This window comes from Vulpes vulpes, chromosome 4 (assembly GCF_048418805.1).
Source record: "Vulpes vulpes isolate BD-2025 chromosome 4, VulVul3, whole genome shotgun sequence".
Taxonomy (NCBI): domain Eukaryota; kingdom Metazoa; phylum Chordata; class Mammalia; order Carnivora; family Canidae; genus Vulpes; species Vulpes vulpes.
The window spans coordinates 20,592,193-20,610,288 of NC_132783.1; the positions used below are offsets into that span (position 1 = coordinate 20,592,193).

Sequence of the window (18,096 nt, forward strand, 5' to 3'; positions counted from 1 at the left end):
TTAGCCAGGCTTTAAAAGTAGTATAAAACTAACACAAGATACAGTTGTTTACCACAGGAGTTTGGATTTTCTGGATAATGTATGAGCACATCAGCATAATTCCTGATGGTCAAAGCAGCATATCAGCCAATGTCTAGTAGGGTCAAGTGCTCATGTTTTATAAAGAACAATTAAATTGATATCCGAAAGGCTTTGTGAAATTTCTCGGAGTGGAGAGCCCAAATGGCTAGCCTACTTTGTGTGTGGCAATGCAGAGTCCAAGAAGAGGTGCGAATTATAGTAGAAAAGTGAGTGTGATTTGTTCAAGAGCCAAGGAAATGTCTGAACCAGTTAAGTAAAGGATCTGCACTGGGAAAGAGTGAAGACAATACTAATTACTAGAGCAGGCTGCATTGTGGAGGATCTTAAAGACGACATTTTTTTTTTTTTTCACGAAAAGAGGAAAAAAAAACCAAAGATTTATTGAAATCCATTGATGGCTTCTTAGCAGGGAGTGGAATGTTAAACTATGACTTAAAATAAATTTAGAGAAATGTTTATTAATGTTTCAAGGCTCCTTAATTAACGGGGTCACTTCAAAAGGGTCAAATAATGACAAATAAATATGGGGAAAAACTGCGGCATTTGACTTCCAAAAGGAAAATATGAATTTCCCAAAACTATTTGACAAGGGAATCCTTTCAGGGAAAGGGAAAACAATGCATGGATCATATATTCTATATGCTCTGATACCAATCTCAGTCTATACACTGGGATATGTCAGAAATGTACAGTTCTGTAGTTCTAAGTAGCTCACTTGATGTCTAGTTTGATTGTCTGGTACTAGGAAATTGGTCGGTACTCCTGTTGCTGAGGCATCTCTCCATCTCAGTGGCTTTCTATTTCTTCCATACTATTCTGGGAATGATGGAAATACTTTTACTATCTGATCTGTCCATATTGAGGTATAAGAAACTGCGTGGACATAGAGGGCCCCATCTCTCTTAGACATGTCAGCTCGCTATTCTGTGAGGAATTTCTGCTTCCTGTTGGTTTCCATGCAGGAAAAGGTGCAGATATCCCATGTACCTACCTAGTGGTTTTGGGCTTTTCCCATGAGATTGCCACCTAAATCTTCGACTCTATGCCATGAATCATTTTTGTTTCCTAGAAAGCTAAATCTGTAAAACTCATAAGCAACAAAGAACTCCCTTTTCCTCCTATTCCCCTCTTGCTTCTATTCCATGAGGAGGAGATTTAGTTGCCTCTTAAGGCAGCTTAAGACAGGAAGAAGGATGAGGAAGGAATACCTGAGGTAAAAATGAGTTATTATTTCAAATATTTTTCCTACCGTACTTGGAATACCCTTTAGGAAATGCTAGAGTTCAGAACTGAGGATTAAAAGCCAGTGAAGAAGAGGATATGTGTAGTAGTGGTGCTGCCATGAGTTTTATGATGTGTGGTCTCAAGAAATAATGCCTCCTTGTCTTGTGAACCACCATCTTTGCACATCCTCTCCCACATTAACTCTTGAGAAGTCTCTCTTGCTTCTGGGAACTCTTCCTCCACCCTATGAAAGGAGGAGAAGCTACCTTATGGAAGACATGGGGACCAATTGAGAGCCAGCACCAATAGACAGACACCTAGGTTAACTCCAGATGAGCTGCAGGCTAACTGCAAGTGCACAAGTGACCTCAGCTGAGACCAGACCTGCTCAGATGAGCCTCCACTGAAGTGTTATATGAATCATAACCAAATGAAATGGTTGTCTAACTTACTGAGTTATGGAATGATTTTTATTATCCACATAAAAATATACAACACAACACAATACAAAAGTATGTAATATGATAGATATGGTAGGCATTGAAGATAGAGGAGATATTTTGTGGGGAAATATCCTCAATATGAATATATGGGACCCAGGAAAAAAACTTTAAATGGAAATAGCTGGGTCTTGGAAGGGGTTCATTTTTCATTCATTGGAAAAATAAAGAAAAAGGAAGTGTCAAGTGTCATTATGGAGATTCCAGTCTTCAGTGACTTAATAAACTGTAGACATGTAGGTGGATGGTCCCATGCCAGATGGGGACTTGGTATCATTCTGCAGGTGTGCCTTTTTGGAAATCACTATCACTCCCACTGGCTTGGATTCAACAGGTGATTTTTCTGTTACTGATGAAAAAACAAACAAACCTGTGTCTTATATCAGAATACTATCAGACCTGACACTAGATTCATCTTAATTCATTAAGACATGAATTACACTATAGAAAAAAAATGAAGACATGTCAAAACTATGGAGGGTTGATGATATATGTCTCTAGGTTCTGAATCTAAACTCTGTTTTACAAAATTGGGTGTTGCCAGTTAGCTGCGATTAGCTAGACTCCAATAATACACTAGTCTCAGGGGAACTTCTCCTAGTTCTATTAACTGCTTTATTAGAAATGTATTTTACATCCATTATCTTATTTAATCTCTAGAACATTTCTAAGATTTAGACATTATTTTCATCCAAATTTTAGGGATGAATAAACTGATAGCAAGCTTGAGGTATAGGCCAAAGGTCATATAGCTGATAAATGGGGGGCACTGGAGTTTGTATTCTGGAGAGGTGGTTTGACATCAAGTCAAGTCCTTTTCTCTCAATGATGCTGATTCTTTTCAACTCATTTTTTTCTTTCCTTTTTAATAATACATTTATTTTTTATTGGTGTTCAATTTGCCAACATAAAGAATAACACCCAGTGCTCATCCCGTCAAGTGCCCCCCTCAGTGCCTGCCACCCAGTCACCCGCACCCCCTGCCCTCCTCCCCTTCCACCACCCCTAGTGCATTTCCCAGAGTTAGGAGTCCTCAACTCATTTTATTTTTTTTATAGTAAATTTATTTTTTATTGGTGTTCAATTTACCAACATACAGAATAACACCCAGTGCTCATCCTGTCAAGTGCCCCCCACAGTGCCCGTCACCCATTCACCCCCACCCCCCACCCTCCTCCCCTTCCACCACCCCTAGTGCGTTTCCCAGGGTTAGGAGTCTTTATGTTCTGTCTCACTTCAACTCATTTTAAAGAGCACTGGAATCCTGTGGTGCCTCAAGAGCCACTGAGCAAAAAGAGGAGGGAGGAGGAATAAAAGCCTCATGCTCGGGTTTCAACCAGAGCACATTTATATATTACAAATAGAAATTCATAATTATGTATTATATGCTTAACTACATATATAATATAATATATATGTGGGATCCATTTAAAATTGTGTTTGAAAATATTCCCCAAAATGGTATCATTCCATGCTATCTCCTAATACTGCTAGAAACCTCTTGAAGTCTATGCTTTTATTGGTCTCCAACAGTGTGAAACCTCCCTTGACCTGTGAGCCAGCCTTCGGAAGAAGGAGCAGCTGAGAATCATTGCCCTGGGGATGCCATGGGCTCCAGAACAGGGGTAAGTATCTGCCAGACCAATGGCAACCTTGCTGTCTGCTTCTGGCTAAAGCCAATTAAATTATTCACAGTACCTGCAGCCTTCTCATTGTTATCACAACTCATTGAATTCTCTCCCAAGAGAGAAGTGATGTCTACTCCAAATATCTTGAGGCAATTTTCAATCAAAAAGTGTACAAGACAAGCCTGTAATGCAAAAAGACCACAAAGGGGTGCTCTTTTTCATATGGCATAGCTATAAGTCACATTTTGTTTATAAATCTTGGATCTAACCATTAATATGAAAGACTTCTAAGAAGAATTCAGAGTTGATAAAATATAGAGAGACCAGAGTTCTCTAACAAAAATAACATAGAGTGATACTTTCTGGTGTACTTTGGGTACAGATTTGAAGTAATTATCATCAGTGGGCTATAGTTCTAACTTTTGGCCTATTTTTACAGCTAATATTGTGATACTAATAGTTACATCTTTAAAACTACAATAGTTTTCAAAGTAACCCAATTCATTAAAATTTACCTCTCTTTTAAAATTTTGTTTCCAGTAGATATTGGGTTGTAACCTCTGTATAATATCTTATTAAACTGTATAAAACATAGGCAAAACTTTATGAAATCCATTTCTTTTTTTAATAAATTAATTTTTATTGGTGTTCAATTTACCATCATACACAATAACACCCAGTTCTCATCCCATCAAGTGCCCCCCTCAGTGCCCGTCACCCATTTCCCTCCACCCCCCGCCCTCCTCCCCTTCCACCACCCCTAGTTCGTTTCCCAGAGTTAGGAGTCTTTATGTTCTGTCTCCCTTCCTGATATTTCCCGGACATTTCTTCTCCCTTCCTTTATATTCCCTTTCACTATTATTCATATTCCCCAAATGAATGAGAACATACACTGTTTGTCCTTCTCCGATTAACCTACTGCACTCAGCATAATACACTCCAATTCCATCCACGTTGAAGCAAATGGTGGGTATTTGTCGTTTCTAATGACTGAGGAATATTCCATTGTATATATACATAAACCACATCTTCTTTATCCATTCATCTTTTGAGGGACACTGAGGCTCCTTCCACAGTTTGGCTATTGTGGACATTGCTGCTAGAAACATCGGGGTGCAGGTGTCCCAGCGTTTCATTGCATCTGTATCTTTGGGGTAAATCCCAGCAGTGCAATTGCTGGGTCGTAGGGCAGATCTATTTTTAACTCTTTGAGGAACCTCCACACAGTTTTCCAGAGTGGCTGCACCATTTCACATTCCCACCAACAGTGCAGGAGGGTCCCCCTTTCTCCACATCCTCTCCAACATTTGTGGTTTCCTGCTTTGTTAATTTTCCCCATTCTCACTGGTGTGAGGTGGTATCTCATTGTGGTTTTGATTTATCTTTCCCTGATGGCAAATGATACAGAGCACGTTCTCATCTGCATGATTGCCATGTCTATGTCTTCCTAGGTGAGATTTCTGTTCATGTCTTTTACCCGTTTCATGATTGGATTGTTTGTTTCTTTGCTGTGGAGCTTAATAAGTTTTTTATAGATCTTGGAAACTAGCCCTTTATCTGATACATCATTTGCAAATATTTTCTCCCATTCTGTAGGTTGTCTTTTAGTTTTGTTGACTGTATCCTTTGCTGTGCAAAAGCTTCTTATCTTGATGAAGTCCCAATAGTTCATTTTTGCTTTTGTGTCCTTTGCCTTCATGGATACATCTTGCAAGAAGTTACTGTGGCCGACTTCAAAAAGGGTGTTGCCTGTGTTCTCTAGGATTTTGATGGACTCTTGTCTCACATTTAGATCTCTCATCCATTTTGAGTTTACCTTTGTGTACGGTGAAAGAGAGTGGTCTAGTTTCATTCTTCTGCATGTGGTTGTCCAATTTTCCCAGCCCCATTTATTGAAGAGACTGTCTTTCTTCCAATGGATAGTCTTCCCTCCTTTATCGAATATTAGTTGACCATAAAGTTCAGGGTCCACTTCTGGATTGTCTATTCTGTTCCATTGATCTATGTGTCTGTTTCTGTGCCACTACCACACTGTCTTGATGACCACAGCTTTGTAGTCCAACCTGAAATCTGGAATTGTGATGCCCCCAGCTATGGTATTCTTTTTTACAATTCTCCTGGCTATTTGGGGTCTTTTCTGATTCCACACAAATCTTAAAATAATTTGTTCTAACTCTCTGAAGAAAGTCCATGGTATTTTGATAGGGATTGCATTAAACGTGTAAATTGCCCTGGGTAACATTGACATTTTGACAATATTAATTCTGCCAATCCATGAGCATGGACTATTTTTCATCTCTTTGTGCCTTACTCAATTTCTTTCAGATGTGTTCTATAGTTTTGAGAGTATAGATCCTTTACCTCTTTGGTTAGGTTAATTCCTAGGTATCTCATGCTTTTGGGTGCAATTGTAAATGGGATTGACTCCTTAATTTCTCTTTCTTCAGTCTCATTGTTAGTGGATAGAAATGCCATTGATTTCTGGGCATTGATTTTGTATCCTGCCACACTACCAAATTCCTGTTTGAGTTCTAGCAATCTTGGGGTGGAGGCTTTTGGGTTTTCTATGTAGAGTATCATGTCATCGGCGAAGAGGGATAGTTTGACTTCTTCTTTGCCAATTTGTATGCCTTTAATGTCTTTTTGTTGTCTGATTGCTGAGGCGAGGACTTCCAGTACTATGTTCAATAGCAGTGGTGAGAGTGGACATCCCTGTCTTGTTGCTGATGTTAGGGGAAAGGTTCCCAGTGGTTCCCCATTGAGAATGATATTTGCTGTGGGCTTTTCGTAGATGGCTTTTAAGATGTCGAGGAAAGTTCCCTCTATCCCAACCCTCTGAAGTGTTTTGATCAGGAATGGACGCTGTATTTTGTCAAATGCTTTCTCTGCATCTAATGAGAGGATCATATGGTTCTTGGTTTTTCTCTTGCTGATATGATGAATCACATTGTTTGTTTTACAACTGTTGAACCAGCCTTGTGTCGCGGGGATAAATCCTACTTGGTCATGGTGAATAATTTTCTTAATGAACTATTGGCTAGTATCTTGTTGAGAATTTTTGCATCCACGTTCATCAGGGATATTGGTCTGTAATTCTCCTTTTTGGTGGGGTCTTTGTCTGGTTTCGGAATTAAGGTGATGCTGGCCTCATAGAACGAATTTGGAAGTACTCCATCTCCTTCTATCTTTCCAAAAAGCTTTAGTAGAATAGGTATGATTTCTTCTTTCAACGTTTGATAGAATTCCCCTGGGAAACCATCTGGCCCTGGACTCTTGTGTCTTGGGAGGTTTTTGTTGACTGCTTCAATTTCCTCCCTGGTTATTGGCCTGTTCAGATTTTCTATTTCTTCCTGCTCCAGTTTTGGTAGTTTGTGGCTTTCCAGGAATGTGTCCATTTCTCCTAGATTGCTCAATTTACTGGCGTAGAGCTGTTCATAATATGTTTTTAAAATCGTTTGTATTTCCTTGGTGTTGGTAGTGACCTCTCTTTTCTCATTCATGATTTTATTAATTTGAGTCTTCTTTCTCTTCTTTTTAATAAGGCTGGCTAATGGTTTATCTATCTTATTAATTCCTTCAAAGAACCAACTCCTGGTTCTGTTGATCTGTTCCTCAGTTCTTTTGGTCTCGATTTCATTTAGTTCTGCTCTAATTTTAATTAACGCTTCTTCTGCAGGGCGTGGGGTCCATTTGCTGCTTTTTCTCTAGCTCCTTTATGTGTAAGGTGAGCTTTTGTATTTGAGTTATTTTCAGTTTTTGAATGGATGCTTGTGTTGTGATGTATTTCCCCCTCAGGGCTGCTTTTGCTGCATCCCAAAGATTTTGAATGGTTGTATCTTTATTCTCATTAGTTTCCATGAATCTTTTTAATTCTTCCTTAATTTCCTGGTTGACCTTTTCATCTTTTAGCAGGATGTTCCTTAACCTCCACGTGATTGTGGTCCTTCCAAACTTCTTGTTGTGATTAAGTTCTAATTTCAAGGCATTATGATCTGAGAATATACAGGGAACTATCCCGATCTTTTCGTATCGGTTCAGACCCGATTTGTGACCCAGTATGTGTCTATTCTGGAGAAAGTTCCATGTGCACTTGAGAAGAATGTGTATTCAGTTGAGTTTGGATGTAAAGTTCTATAGATATCTGTGAAATCCATCTGGTCCCATGTATCATTTAAAGCTCTCATTTCTTTGGAGATGTTGTGCTTAGAAGACCTATTGAGGGTAGAAAGAGCTAGATTGAAGTCACGAAGTTTAAGTGCATTATTATCTAAGTATTTCTTCACTTTGGTTATTAATTGATTTAAATATTTGGCAGCTCCCACATTCGGGGCATATATATTGAGGATTGTTAAGTCCTCTTGTTGGATAGATCCTTTGAGTATGATATAGGGTCCCTCTTCATCTCTCACTATAGTGTTCGGGGTAAATTTTAATTTATCTGATATGAGGATGGCTACCCGTGCTTTCTTTTGAGGAGCATTTGAATCGTAAATGGTTCTCCAACCTTTTATTTTCAGGTTGTAGGTGTCCTTCTGTCTAAAATGAGTCTCTTGTAGACAGCAAATAGACGGGTCCTGCTTCTTTATCCAGTCTGAAACCCTGCGCCTTTTAATGGGGTCATTAAGCCCGTTTACGTTCAGAGTTACTATTGACAGATATGAGTTTAGTGTCATCATGATATCTATTCAGTCCTTGTTTTTGTGGATTGTTCCACTGAACTTCTTCTTAAAGGGGAATATTAAGAGTCCCCCTTAAAATTTCCTGCAGAGCTGGTTTGGAGGTCACGTATTCTTTCAGTTCCTGCCTGTCTTGGAAGCTCTTTATCTCTACTTCCATTTTGAATGAGAGCCTTGCTAGATGAAGTATTCTTGGTTGCATGTTCTTCTCATTTAGGAACCTGAATATATCCTGCCAGCCCTTTCTGGCCTTCCAGGTGTCTGTGGAGAGGTCTGCTGTCACCCTAATATTTCTTCCCATAAAAGTCAGGGATTTCTTGTCCCTTGCTGCTTTAAGGATCTTCTCTTTATCTTTGGAATTTGCAAGCTTAACTATTAAATGTCGAGGTGTTGAATGGTTTTTATTGATTTTAGCGGGGGGGGGGGTCTCTCTATTTCCTGGATCTGAATGCCTGTTTCCCTTCCCAGATTAGGAAAGTTTTCAGCTAGGATTTGTTCAAATACATATTCTGGACCTCTGTTCCTTATGGCGCCCTCGGGAATCCCAATTAAACGTAGGTTTTTCTTCCTCAGGCTGTTGTTTATTTCCCTTAATCTGTCTTCATGGTCTGTTAATTGTCTGTCTCTTTTTTCCTCAGTTTCCGTCTTTGCCATCATCTTGTCTTCTATGTCACTCACTCGTTCTTCCACTTCGTTAACCCTCGTCGTTAGGACTTCTAGCGTGGATTGCATCTCATTGAATTGATTTTTAATTTCTGCCTGATTGGATCTAAATTCTGCAGTCATGAAGTCTCTTGAGTCCTTTATGCTTTTTTCTAGAGCCACTAGTAGCTGTATAATAGTGCTTCTGAATTGGCTTTCTGACATTGAATTGTAATCCAGAGTTTGTAACTCTGTTGGAGAGAGGAGTGTTTCTGATTCTTTCTTTTGAGGTGAGGTTTTCCTTCTAGTCATTTTGCTCAGTGCAGACTGGCCAAAAACAAGTTGTATTGGGAAAAAGAGAAAAAGAGAGAGAGAGAGAAGGAAAAAAAAAGAGAAAAAGGAAAAAGAGAAAGGAGAAAAAAGGGGAAAAAAGAAAAAGAGAAAGAAAGAGAAAGAAAGGTGAAAAAAAGGGGTGGGGGAAGCAATCAGAAATCAAAAAGAGAGAAAAAAACACAAAACAAAACAAAAAATACAAAAAACACGGGGGAGTATCTTCTGATTCTGTATCCTTTAAGTCCCTTGACTTCCCCTGGAACTGGTCCTTCTAGCTGGTCTTCTGGGGGAGGGGCCTGTTGTGCTGATTTTCAGGTGTTAGCACTTGGGGGAGCTGCTCTGCCCCCTGCCTGGTGGAGGGCTCAGTGGGGGTTGTTTACCCGTGAGGCCCCAGGAGGAACAGCCACAGTGGGGTGGCAGCTCAGGATACCTGGATTCGGCCCCGCAGTAACTCCGGGGCTCTCTGTCTGCAGGGCCTGGAGGCCCCGGGGCAGGGCCGCTGATATGCTCAGCTCCTGGCAGGAGCGTCCTTGCTCTCCTGGGCCCTCCCGGCCTCTTCCTGTCCCTGGGGGAGGCCGGATTCTGGGCTGTGTCCTGGCGCCCTGTGCTTTGGCGCCTGCGCCCTTGGATTCGTGCTCCAGGCCATGCAGCCCTCTCCACGGAGCCGCCCCCCCGAGACCCTCTGAGCTGCTCCGGTCCCGCCGTGTTTGCTACAGCCCTTAGGGATCTCAGCGCACTCTCCTTGGTGCGCCGCAGGTGCCTGTTTGTGTCCCAGGGAGCCCGAGGGCATCCCCGCCTTCCTGGGTCCTGCTCTAACTCCCTAAGGGTGCCTTTCCACGGGGAAGGTTGGTGCAGCTCCTGCTTCTCCGGGACGGGGCTCTCCTGTCCTGGGGACAGTCGCCCTGGCCTCAGCCCGGCTGCTCGCAGGGCCGCTCCCTCTTGGAGGCCTTTTGTTTCTTTATTTCTTTTTCCCCATCTTCCTACCTTGAGAGAAGCGTGAACTCTTCTCACTGTAGCATTCCAGCTGGTCTCTCTTTAAATCTCAGGCAGAATTCGTACATTTTCAGATTGATTTGAAGGTTATCTAGGTAATTTGGTGGGGACAGGATATTGGGGACCCTACTCTTCCGCCATCTTGCCCCTCCTCCATGAAATCCATTTCTTAAATGAGGAAGTATCTGAGTTGGAACGTGGAGAATCTTGTGGGGTTTTTTTCTATTTTGTTTTTTTTTTGTTTGTTTGTTTTTGTTTTTGAGGAAAAACTCACATGGCTGGAGAGAACTGGAGAGAAAACATGTCTGTCTGTATAACTGCAGTCCCTCCTTATGTCTTGCTTTGCCTAATGCTGGCTGTCGTCGTGAGCTTGGGGTAAAGCTGTCATCTTATTAGACAGTGTTATGACCAGAGGAGCTCATTGTGTTATGAGGAAGCCATGACTTTGCCTATGTTTACAAGCTCCACCCCCCATCACAGATCAGGTTGAGAGTTGAACCTTGGCTTGTCAAACTCCAGAGCCCTGGTTCTTTTCTATCTTATCACACCACTCTTCTCTCTCTTTTGTGTAGTCAGTCTAGTATGTAATCTCCTGGACGGGAAGAAAGCGACTCAACTGCTCTCTGTTTCACACTTTAACAACACCCCTTCCCATATTCCACCAGCGTAGGATAATGAACTCTGCCATTCCAAGGAAGCCTATGAGGATGCGCACTTTTCAGAACTGAACCAGTTTACTACTACACATTTCAGATTCAAAGCATGGATTCTAAACCCCAAGGGACACAAATGAGAACTCTCTTACCTTTTTTATAAAGTTGTTTATCAATTCAAAGCTGGAGGAATTAGGTGGACAAAGAATGCATGGGGCTCTACTCTCTGATAAATTAAAATCTGTCATCTGATTGGATGAGGATTGTTGCTCAATGTTGTATAACACTCCAAAAAGGCATCACAAGAGAACAGCATTCGCTTTTGGCAGCTGGGCTAGAAGCCTAAAGTCAGACAGATGCACTTTTGAATAAGGCAAGTCATTGCACTTAGGAAGCTGGAAGTATAGAGACGGAGAACAGAGAATATCATTCTAGATCTAGTACACAACGCGTTGTAGCAGAGTTCCAGGCATTAATGTATACAAAAAAAAGTTACACTGAATTCAATTTCTGAGCCAACCCACTCCGGTTAAAGGTTTGATAAGCTTATGGTTATACTTCTGGCTACTGATGCTCTAGCATCTCTCTTAGGCCACTGAGTTTTGTCTACTAGTTTCATATATTCAGATTGTGTACAATGGTAAAGGATTCTACATTAATAAGGTCAGGTGAAGAGCAAAAATAGCCATAACACATGCCTGTATTCTGAAACATGCCTCCATGGGTATGTAGAATTGAAACTCTTTGGCATTGATCATTATTTTAGTGGACAGAGTGGCAAAAATTAAGCCAATATTTTCCTAATAGTATATTGGCTATACTTCAGATACATGACCAGAGTCGAGTAATTATAGCATCATTACCTTTGGGCTACATTTATTTTCTCCTCCTCAGTCGATTCATCAATAACACCAAGCCATTTATCATAGAGGTCGAATGAAAACATACCTCCTTGGATATTTTGAAAAAAATCCTTATGGTTATAAAAAATATAAACACACAATAGAAAATATATGTTGGAAGTATTACAGAGAAAACAGTTGAAAACTTCAGTTAAGTCCCTACTTCCTTCATAGATACCCAAACTGTGTCCCACACGGAGCTCAGCTCTGACTCTCCATTGATGTGCACATTCGAAAGCAGGTGTAGATTTTCTCCAACAAAAACGAAAGCTTCAAAGCAGAGCCTAGGCTTTAGTGGAAATAAAGACAAAGCTCCGTTCTATCATATGGCACTTACTCTTTTGTGTGCTTTTTTGCAAACTACTACAAAAGCTGCTCTCATAATTGCCTCACTCTTCCTTTCCTTTACTGTATAAAATAGACAGTCTAATGGCAAACTCATGATGGTCCTGAGGATATATTAATTTCTAGTGGAGACCAATTATCCAGATAGTTTGACATGATACTATTCAGGCCAAGGTTGCAGAGACTGATTCTCCACAAAGATTAGACAGCTTTAAGAAGGGAAAACTTTAGAAAGGTCTAAGAACCTACGCACACGTGGACACCATATAATCTGTGCTTGTAACATGGAAATAGAAAGGACCCTACTAAGTCTTGGTAGAAAAGTCAATTCCATGTGTGCACATTAAAGAGGACAACACTTATCCTGCGATTCGGGTACGTAATGTATCATCATTCTTTCCCCTGTCTCTTGATGGCTATATATATTTTTTTACTGGTGTGTTTTACTGTTGCCCAGTGTAGTAGTGGTCAGGGACTATTGCTATTTATCATAGAGTTGAACAGTAATGGGGGACAAGGAAATTCCAAAGGTGAAAAAGAAGGATGAAATATGACCTTGATTCTAAGAGTGTCATCATTACTGCATTAACATCCCTTTGTTTAGAGCTGTTAGGTGCCAAGGTAGATGGATTAAATTGTCTGTTCTAATTCTCACTTCTTTCTCCATTTCCCTTTCAGAAATAGAGCTGGATATCTGTGATTTAGCTGTATAATTTCGAAACTAATCTATTTCTTGGTTGATCTATAGAATTTTCAGAATTCCAAACTACTTTTCTCTGTTGCACCTACTCCAAAAGTTAGATTTATCAAAAGAGGCATGTAGCAAGAGCTGGTTACCATGTTGTTATAACCTTGCGTGGTGGGCTAGACATCACAAATATTAACCAAAGGATGCTTAGGATGTGGTGAAAGGAGGCACAATTGGCAAAATCCTTCCTCCATGACTTACAAAGTATAAGGCATTAAGAGACAGGAGAGAATGATGGTTAAGAATGATTTGGTCACCTCACTGAGCCTTTTTGGATTCCTCATAAAGTAAACACTTGCTTACTATTGTAAACTTCTATACCAATTTTCAAATGTTTCATATTATTTTCCTTTTGGAAACTGCCTTCATTAGGAGGGTGGTGAGGAAGTCATCAAAAGCAGGATGTTTGCTTTGGTAAACATTATGTATGTGCCAGTGGATATTTTGAAATTTATTATTATTACTAGTAGTCATATTAGTATTAGTATTTTTAAGGGGTCTTCAGGTGGGCGGTGTGTGGTGAAAACAAAGTATTTCTAATCTATGTGGCTTTTAACCCCTACAGTATCTTCCTTAAATTTTCATTTCATGAAGTGTTTTCCAGTGTGTCAAGTTCTTAATCAGTTATGCCTATGATGGTTCTTGGGAAATCTTAATGAAAGACACCAATCAAACCTTGAGTTACTCATGTGTGGATAAGGCTAGAACTTTCCCGATCTTTAAAACAGATGCTACCACAATAACATTCACTGTCAAAGTTCACTCTGTCCCCAGAATTTAGTTTCCTTTATGATTCTGTATGAATTTATATGGGCTGATTTTCTGAAGATGCCTTCTGTGAGTGGTCCTTTCTGATTGATAAGAAAGCATATCCTGTAGGAAAAAAGAAGGGTATATGGCATGTCATATGCCAATCCCAGAGCAAAAGCTTGCTTCCTTTGGGAAAGAGGTAGGGAATGTGATGGTATACGGTTTTAGAGCTGGAAAGACTAAATTCAATTTAGATTCTTTAGTCAATGTCTCTCTATAGTTTCTACCCAAAAGTCCACCTTACACTCATACACTGAAACATTGTAATCACTTACTTTAATCAGATTTTTTCATTGAATTTACCCTTTTAAACAAACTTCCATGTTTCAAGGCCTTTGTGGAATCCTCGCCTGTCTCCTACTTTGCCAGTCTTTTCTCCTTATTCCCTTCCATAGATGCTCTTCCCCCAAGTATGGAATACTTTTTGCCATACTCATTTCCCATTTGTTGATTCCCCTTAAGTGATTACATCCTCCATTCCTACTACCTCTATTTCCTTTCCTTTTCAAACCAAGCTCAAATGCTCTCTTATTCTCTTATTACATTCCCTTCATGAGTCTTTCACTGTCCTTTGATCTATCTTCATGTCCTCTCCCTGTGGTGTAGAACGATAATAAGGGCTGGAGTCAGAAAGACCAAGGGATTGGAAACCTATTATGCTTCTTATTGTGTGACCTGGGGCACATGCAAACTGTTCTGAATACCTTTCTAACTTTCTAACTCATTTGTAAAGTGTGGAGGACAGTAGTTCTAGCTACCCCCTAAAACTGCTGTGATGCAAGGACTGGGGTAGTAGGTAGCATGTAACTAACATGGTAAATTTCTCCACATCTAGCATAACATTCCCAAATCTAGTGTAGCCCTTGCAGAGGTACTGGGTATTCAGTAAATTTCCACACTAACAATTCAGTACACCAATTTGAGATAACACAGGCCAAACTCTGTGGCTTTCATTAAGCATATTCTGTTAGAATTAATGGACTCATATTTGCCACAGGATGCATCTTTATGCTTAGGTAAGATGTTTTCTAGTGTTAGATTAAGTAGACTCAGTTGAAGGAGACCTGAGACTACTGTGAATTCAGGAAGACAATGGCAGAATGTGAAGATGATTCATGCACACAGAGTCCATTTTGACTGATCTTAACAGGCCTACATGGGTCTCTGTGCAAACAAGTGGAATGGACAAAAAGTTGTCCTGCTGTATTGGCCTCATGACTCTGCAGTGGCTAAATCAAATGACACTATCAATGCTCCTCAGCCACAGCCAGGGGCTGTCTAATAATTTCCACATTTGAGGGTAGGTTTGTATGAAAACACTTGGCCTCTCCAAGTTCCTTCTCCTCAGGAAGGCAATAAAAGACCAAACTGAGACCTACCAGAATTGGAAAGGGCAAGTTGTCATTATCACAGATATCTGTGAGGGAAAATCCAAAGAGCTGTCCTGGTTTTGCAGATGGTGCAGTTGTGCACTGGTTGTTCTTGCAAGTGCCAGCACACCGCCAAAATGCCGAGTTTCTGAAAGCACTGCTTTTCATGGTCTTGTGGCCTGTATCTAAGGAAGAAGGTTGATTAGTGTATTTTAATTCACTTAGCCTTATTTTCACCATGGCCATTATACAGCATGTCATCTAGTGTAAATGTCCCCAGGATGATTAATTAATGGGGTCACTTCAAAAGGGTCAAGTAATGTCAAATAAATATGGAAAAAAATTGGGGCATTTGACTTTCAAAGGGAAAGTATGAATTTTCCAAACCTATTTGACAGGGGAACTCTTTCTGGGAATGGGAAAACAATCCTTGGATCGTATATTCTATATGCACTGATAGCAATCTCTGTCTATACACTGGCATATGTAAGAAATGTACAATTCTGTAGTTCTAAATAGCTCACTTGATGTCTAGTTTGATAATCTGTTCCAAGATTGCTGGAGATTTAGGATTTCTTAATTGCCCTCATGAGTGTGTCTATGTTCTAGAGTCTTTTGGTGCTGTGGAGGCTGTAAAATAGTGAAGTGGCACTTATCTGGTTGCTCTGTGTCATTGATGTATACTAATAGCCGCTGAGGTGTCCAAACTGCTATCTGACCATGGGAAATTGGTCTGTGTGACTGTTGCTGAGGCATGTCTTTCAATCGCAGTGGCTCTCTATTTCTTCCATACTATTCTGGGACTGATCGAAATACATTTACTAACTGATCTGTTCCATGTTGAGGTATAAGGAATTCTGCATGGACATAGAGGGCCATCTTTCTTAGACATGTCAGCTCGCTATTCTGTGAGGAATTTCTGCTTCCTTTTGGTTTCCATCCAGGAAATGGTGCAGATATCCCATGTACCTAACCTAGTGGGTTTGGGCTTTTCCTGTGAGATTGCCACAGAAACCTTTTACTCTATGCCATGATCATTTTTGTTTCCTAGAAAGTTAATCTGTAAAACTGATAAGCAACATGGACCTCCCTTTTCCTAATATTCTCCTGTTGCTTTATTCCCTGAGAATGTGATTAGTTGCCTAAGGCAGCTTAAGACAGGAAGATGGATGAGGGAAAGACCTGCGGTAAGAAATGAGTTTTTATTTCTAAGACATTTCCAACCATACTTGGAATATCCCTTAGGAAATTCTGGGGTACAGAACTGAGGATTAAAAGGCAGTAAAGGAAAGGATATGTGTAGTAGTGGTGCTGCCGTGAGTTTTTTGATGTGTGCTCTTAAGTAATAATGCCTCCTTGTCTTGTGAACCACCATCTTTGGCATGGTCCTTTGCACATCCTCTCCCACATTAACTCTTGAGAAGTCTCTCTTGCTTCTGGGAGCTCTTCCTCCACCTTATGAAAAGAGGAAAAGCTACCTTATGGAAGACATAGGGACCAATTGAGTTCCAGCACCAATAGACAGACACCTACGTTAGCTCCAGATGAGCTCCAGGCTAACTGCAAGTGCACAAGTGACCTCAACTGAGACCAGAACTGCTCAGATGAGCCTCCACTGAAGTGTTATATGAATCAGAACCAAATTAAATGGTTGTCTTACCTACTGAGTTACGGAATCATTTTTATTATCCATGTAAAAATATACAGCACAACACAACACAGTACAATACAGTACAATACAATACAATACAAAAAGTATGTAATAGGATATGGTAGGCATTGAAGATAGAGAAGATATTTTGTGGGAAGTTTTCCTCAATATCAACATATGGGACCAAGGAAAAAAATTTAAATGGAAATAGCAGGGTCTTGGAAGGGGCTCGTTTATCATCACTGGAAAAATAAAGAAAGAGGAAGTGTCAAGTGCCGTTATGGAGTATCCAGTCTTCAGTGACTTAGTAAACTGTAGACATATAGGTGGATGGACCCATGCCAGATCGGGATTTGGTATCATTGGGCAGTTGTGCCTTTTTGAAATTTACTGTTCTTCTTACTGGCTGGATTCAACAGTTTGTGTTTCTGTCACAGATGAAATGAAAAACAAACACTTGATTTATACCAGCGAATTCTCAGACATGACACTAGACTCATCTTAATTCCTGATGACATGGATTACCCTAAAGATTACCTCAACACAATGTGGTATATGTCGTAAAAAGAAGACATATCAAAACTATGGAGGAATCGATGATATGGGTCTCCAGGTTCTGAATCTAAACTCTGTTTTATAAATGTGGTGTTGCCAGTGAGCTGTGTTTAACTAGGCTCCAATAATACTAACACTAGTCTCAGGGGAACTTCTCCTAGTTCTATTAGTTGGCTTTTTAGAAATGTGTTTTACATCCTTTATCTTATTGAATCTTGACAAAATTTCTAAGATTTGGACATTATGTTTTTCCACATTTTGGGCATAAATAAAGTGATACTGAGCTGGACTAATTGGCCAAAGGTCATATAGCTGACAAATGGGGGCACTGGAGTTTGTACTCTGTAGAGGTGGTTTGACATCAAGTCAAGTCCTTTTCTATCAGTGTTGCTGGTTCTTTTCAACTCATTTTAAAGAGCACTGAATTTCTGAATGCCTCATGAGCCACTGAGGAAAAAGAGGAGGGAGGAGGAATAAAAGCCCCATGCTCTGGTTTCAACCAGAGCACATTTATATATTATAAATTGAAATACACAGTTATGTATTATATGCTTAACAACATATATAATATAATATATATGTGGGATCCATTTAAAATTGTGCTCAAAAAAATTCCCTAAAACTGTATCATTCCATGCTATCTCCTAATACTGCTAGAAACTTCTTGAAGTTTCTATGCTTTTATTGGTCTCCAACAGTGTGAAACCTCCCTTGACCTGTGAGCCAGCCTTCGGAAGAAGGAGCAGCTGAGAATCATTGCCCTGGGGATGCCCTGGGCTCCAGAACAGGGGTAAGTATCTGCCAGACCAATGGCAACCTTGCTGTCTGCTTCTGGCTAAAGCCAATTAAATTATTCACAGTACCTGCGGCCTTCTCATTGTTATCACAACCCATTGAATTCTCTCCCAAGAGAGAAGTGATGTCTACTCCAAATATCTTGAGGCAATTTTCAATCAAAAAGTGTACAAGAGAAACCTGTAATGAA

The 18,096-nt window shown here is 40.2% G+C and overlaps 1 long non-coding RNA gene across 1 annotated transcript in view; it reads left to right on the plus strand.

The window, feature by feature from the left end:
• LOC140598433 (uncharacterized) overlaps window positions 1–18,096 on the plus strand; it is an 89,494-nt gene that overhangs the window by 67,760 nt on the left and 3,638 nt on the right. The window contains exons 5-6 of the long non-coding RNA XR_012000864.1: window positions 3,339–3,430; window positions 17,810–17,901. This is a non-coding gene — a long non-coding RNA (uncharacterized lncRNA). The remainder of the gene's footprint in view (window positions 1–3,338; window positions 3,431–17,809; window positions 17,902–18,096) is intronic.